Below are 6169 nucleotides of genomic sequence, written 5' to 3'. Positions count from 1 at the left end.
GTAGAAGTGTTCCTTCACTGTTAAGTTTGGTGCATTGGCCGAAACCGGTTTCACTCAGTGGATAGAGTGTCGGCCTCTGGACTGAAAGGTCCCAGGTTCGATTCCGGTCAAGGGCATGTACTTTGGTTGCAGGCACATCCCCAGTGGGGGGTGTGCGGGAGGCAGCTGATCAATGATTCTCTCTCTAATCGATGTTTCTAACTCTCTATCCCTCTCTCTTCCTCTCTGTAAAAAAATCAATAAAATATATTAAAAAAAAGTTTGGTGCATTGTCTTCCACAGTATTTGTGTACATATATATTTGTATATATCTATATATAAAGATGTAATATGCTAATTGGTTCTAACGGTGTCGCAGTCACTACTGTTCAACAGGCTGCACGCAAATAGGAGTTAGTGGGCAGGGACGGGGGCGGGGACTTGTCCCACCAGGACATGAGGTTGCTGCCAGGGGTGGGCTCTCAGGTGGAGTCACATGCAGGCTCATCACACCGCCCGGGCCAGAGGGGGGTGGGGGGCATCAGGGCAGGGGTGGGGCCTTGGCAGAGAGCTCTTAGCACTCCTGCACCAGGGTCTAAAGGTACGGAGAGGAGGGGAGAGCAGACAGGCAGTTAGGGGGATCAGGCCTTTAGGGGAGAGCAGTTAGGACCATTAGGCAGGCAGGAGAACAGTTAGGGGCAACAGGCTGGCAGGCAGGTGAGCGCTTAGGAGCCAGTGGTTCTGGATTGCAAAAGGGATCCCAGATTAGAGAGGGGGCAGGCCAGACTGTGAGAACCCCTGCCCCCATGTACGAATTTCATTCACCGGGTCTCTAGTCTATGAAATAAAAGCCTAGCCCTAATCAGTTTTGCTCAGTGGATAGAGCGTTGGCCTGTGGACTGAAAGGTCCCAGGTTTGATTCTGGTCAAGGGCATGTACCTTGGTTGCCAGCACATCCCCGGTAGGGGGTGTGCAAGAGGCAGCTGATCGATGATTCTCTCTCATCGATGTTACTCTCTATCCCTCTCTCTTCCTCCCTGTAGAAAATCAATAAAATATATTAAAAAAAAAAAAAGAAATAAAAGCCTAAGTGACCGTTAAGGCAGAATGACCTGAATAACCAGTCGCTATGATGTGCACGGACCACCAGGGTCTAGATGCTCAATGCAGGAGTCGCCCCCTGGTGGTAAGTGCACTCCTACCTGAGGGGGAGTGCCACTCAGCCAGAAGCCAGGCTCATAGCTGGCGAGCACAGAGATAGTGGTGGGAGCTTTTCCCGCCTTTGTGGCAGCGCTAAGGAGCAGCGAGCTGAGCAGTAAGGACAGCAGGTGAGCGGTAAGAAGTGAGGGGTCTTGGACTGTGAGAGGGATGACTGACTGATGGGAAGCAGGCCTAAGCCAGCAGGTGGACATCCCCCAATGGGTTCTGGACTTCTAGAGGGTGGAGGCCAGGCTGATGGACCCCCCTCAATGCACAGATTTTGTGCACTGGGCCTCTAGTATACTAATTGGAAGCTTTGTTATTTTTTAAATATATATTTTTTTATTGATTTCAGAGAGGAAGGGAGAGGGAGAAAGAGATAGAAACATAAATGATGAGAGAGAATCATTGATTGGCTGCCTACTGAGCCTGCAACCTTGGAATGTGCCCTGACTAGAAATCAAACCATGACCTCCTGGTTGATAGGTCAATGCTCAACCACTAAGCTACACCAGTCGGGCAACTTTGATATTTTTAAATGGTATCATTACTATACATATAGCTCCACAATTTGCTTTTCGTTTTCTACTTCAGGGCATTTTTCTTTTTTATTGTTGAGAGTATTGCAGATTTCCCCCATTTCCCATCTCTATAAACCCCTCTATTCAACCCTTTCCAGGCCTTTATCACACTACTAGAGGCCTAGTGCATGAAATTCATGCACTCAGGGGGTTCCTCAGCCTGGCCTGTGCCCTCTCATAGTCTGGGAGCCGGTGGGGAGCGGGCCTAAGCTGGCAGTTGGAAATCCTTAGCGCTGCTGTGGAGGTGGGAGAGGCTTCTGCCACTGCCACTGTGCTTGCCAGAAGTGAGCCCAGCTTCTGGCTGAGTGGTGCTCCCCCTGTGGGAGCATACTGACCACCAGGGGGCAGCTCCTGCATTGAGCACCTGCCCCTTGATGGTCAGTGTGTGTCATAGCAACTGGTCTTTCTGCTGTTCGGACGATTTACATATTAGCCTTTAGTTTCTCTGTGTCCAAGGGCTATCTATGCATATATGTTCTTTAGTTAATCTCATCCCATCCCCCGACTCCCTCCCCTCTGAGATCTGTTACTCTGTTTCATGCATCCATGTCTCTGGGCATATTTTGTTTGGCAGTTTATTTTTATTTATTTTATTTTTAAAATATATTTTTATTGATTTCAGAGATGAAGGAAGAGGGAGAGATAGAAATATCAATGATGAGAGAGAATCATTGATCATCTGCCTCCTGCATGCTACCTACTATGGATCTAGCCCATAACCTAGGCATTGAACCTGGGACCCTTCAGTCAACAGGCCGACACTATCCACAGAGCCAAAACAGCTGGGCGGCAGTTTATTTTATTCATTAGATTCCACATATAAGTGAGATCATGTGATATTTGTTTTTCTCTGGCTGGCTTATTTCCCTTAGCATAATAAGCTCCAGGTCTATCCATGGTGTTGCAAAAGGTAAGAGACCCTTCTTTTTAAAACTGCATAGTATTTTTTAAAGTATTACACAGTTATTTTAAAACTTGATTTATCTTCATAGTTGAGGGTATTACAAGTGTCCTCCATTTCTTCCCTCCACCCCATTCTTGCCCTATACCAGGTCTTCACCACACTATTGTCTGTGTCCATGGATTATGTATATCAATACTAATAATAGAGGAATATGCAAATTGTTCAGGATGCTGTAACATAATGATCACACAGCAGGGATTTGAGGCTACATGGCGTCTGGCTTGGGCAGGGGACCTCAGGCTGCATCCCCTGCCCGACAGGGCTTGATGGGGGAACTCAGGCCTCGCCTCCTGCACTGGGCTAGGGGACTTGAGGCTGCATCCCCTGACCAGCAGGGCTTGATGGGGGACCTGAGGCCAAGTCCCCCACCCCAGCACCAAGTTGGGGGGCCTGAGGCTGCGCTGAGGGATCTGAGGCTGCACCCCCTGCCCAGTGGGGCTTGACAGGGGGCCTGAGGCTGCACCCCCAACCCGGCAGAGCTTGATGGGGGACATGAGACTGTGCCCCCCCCCCCAGTGCTGGGCCAGGGGGCCTGAGGCTGTGCCCCCTGCCTGGAGGAGCTTGATGAGGGTGGGGCCGGCTGGGTCTGGGTCTCACCCAATGGGGATGGGGCTGGCCAGGTCTGGGTCTCCTGCGTTTTCAAAGTGCATGCGGATGGTGGACGGGGACTTGACTCTGGGTCTCATGGTGTGCCCCAGACTCTGACAGGAGGGAGATTTTTATATACATTTTACTAATTTTCTTTCATCTCTGACATTTATAGAGAAAGGGCAAATAGCAATATTAAACTATTTCCTTTAATTAATTCCCTTTTAATGTACACAAATTCTGTGCATCTGGCCACTAGTATGCATGTAAGTTATTTTGCTACTCTCTGCCCACCCTTCCCCACTCACTTCCCTCTGAGATCTGTCAGTCTGTGCCACACTTTCATGCCTCTGGGCATATTTTGTTTGGCAGTTTATTTTGTTCATTAGATTCCACATATAAGTAAGATCATGATACTTGTCTTTCTCTGACTGGCTTATTTCGCTTAGCCATACTACTCTCCAGGTCCCTTCACATATCAAAGTATAAGAGATCCTTCTTTTTTTACAGCTGTATAGTATTCCATTGTGTAAATATACCACAGCTTTTTTATCCACTCATCTACTGCTGGGCACTTGGGCTGTTTCCAGATTTTAACTATTGTAAATAATGTTGCTATGAACATTGGGGTGCATATATTCTTTCTGATTGGTGTTTCAGGATTCTTATAATATACTAGAGGCCCCGTGCATGAATTCGTGCATGGGTGGGGTCCTTGACCTGGCTGTAATCGGGGCCGAGGGGGGCTACAGAAGGTTGGCCAGCCAGGGGAAGAGCCCTCAGGAATTTGGCTGGCCATAGGAGGTTGGCTGTGGGAGTGCACTGACCACCAGGGGCAGCTCCTTTGTTGAGCACCTGCCCCCTGGTGGTCAGTGTGCATCATAGCGATTGGTCATTTAATTGTTCAGTTGCTTAGGCTTTTTTATATATATAGATTCCCAGAAGTGGGATTGGTAGGTCATAAGGCAGTTCCATTTTTTTAAATATACTTTATTGATTTTTTCAGAGAGGAAGAGAGAGGGATAGAGAGTTAGAAACATTGATGAGAGAGAATCATCAATCAGCTGCCTCTTGCACACTCCCTACTGGGGATGTACCCGCAACCAAGGTACATGTCCTTGACCGGAATCGAACCCGGGACCTTTCAGTCCGCAGGCCGACGCTCTATCCACTGACTCAAACCGGTTTTGGCAAAGCAGTTCCATTTTTAATTTTTTTGAGGAAACTCTATACTGTTTTCCATAGTGGTTGCACCATTTGCATTCTCACCAACAGTGTACTAGGGTTCCTTTTCCTCTACATCCTCACTGAAGGGTTTCAGGTTTGATTCCTGGTCAAGCACACATACCTGGATTTTGGGTTTGCTCCCCACCTCAAGTGGTGGCACATGTCTTTCTTACATCAATATTTATCTCTCTCTCTCACCCCCTTCTTCCCTCCCTTTCATTCTCTCTGAAGAGCAATGGAAGAAATATCTTTAGGTGAGGATTAAATAAATAAATACATAAATAAATACATAAATTAAAAAAAATACTTCTATGTGAGATGTCTGAGATTTTACTGCCTATTTTATTTTAGGATTTTTATGGTTGCATGACTTACATTTAAGTCTTTTATCCATTTTGAATTTATTTTTGTATATGCTGTAAGTTGGTATTCTAGTTCCATTTTTTTGCACACTCCTGTTCAATTTTCCCAAGACAATTTATTGCAGAGAGTTAACTCCATTGTATATCTTAATTCCATTGTATGTTCTTGCCTTGTCAAATATTAATTGGCCATAATGTTGTGGGTTGACTTTCTGGGCTCTATGTTCTGCTTTATTTATGTATATTCCTGTTTTTGTGCCAGTACCAAGCTGTTTTGATTACAATGGCTTTGTAGAGTAGTTTAATATCTGGTATTATGATCCCTCCAACTTTGTTCTTCTTTCTCAGTATTTCTAAGGCTATTCAGGATCTTTTTTGGTTCCATATAAAGATTTTGGAATATTTGTTCTAGATCTGTGAAATATGCTGTCAGTATTTTAATAGGGATTGCATTGATTCTATAATTTGCTTTGGTGTTATGGGCATTTTAATTATGTTAATTCTTCATATCCAGGAACACAGTATGTTCTTCCACTTGTTTGTATCTTCCTCTAATAATTTTTCCAATGTCCTATAGTTTTCAGAATATAGGTCTTTTACCTCCTTGATTAGGTTTATTCCTAGATATCTTATTTTTTGTTGCATTGGTAAAAAGGTTGTTTTCTTAATTTCTTTTTCTGATAGTTCATTATTGGTGCATAGAAATGCTATCAAATTCTTAATATTACATTTGTATCCTTCTACTTTGCCAAATTAGTTTATTAGACCATTTTTGGTGGAGTCTTTAGGGTTTTCTATGTACAATATCATGTCATCTGTAAATGATGACAGTTTTACTTCCTCCTTTCCAATTGGATGCCTTTTATTTCTTCTTGTCTGATTGCTGTGGCTAGGACTTTCAATGCCATGTTGAATAAGAGAGGTAAAAGTGGGCATCCCTGTCATGTTCCTGATCTTAAGGAAAATGGTTTCAGTTTTTGCCCACTGAGTATGATGTTGGCTATAGGTTTGTCATATATGCCCTTTATTAGGTTGAGGTCTCATTCCTATTTCCACTTTGCTGAGAGTTTTTTTGTTTTGTTTTTAATCACAAATGAGTTCTGGATTTTGTTAAATTCTTTTTCTGTGTCTGTTGATATGATCATGTGATTTTTATTCTTCATTTTGTTTATGTGATGCATCACATATTTTGATTTGTGAATATTGTACAAGCCTTGCATCCTTAGAATAAATCCCATTTGGTCATAGTGTATGATTTTTAAAAAAAA

The sequence above is a fragment of the Pipistrellus hanaki genome, assembly GCF_964339955.1.
Source record: "Pipistrellus hanaki genome assembly, chromosome: X".
Classification (NCBI taxonomy): domain Eukaryota; kingdom Metazoa; phylum Chordata; class Mammalia; order Chiroptera; family Vespertilionidae; genus Pipistrellus; species Pipistrellus hanaki.
This window is presented reverse-complemented; position numbering follows the sequence as displayed.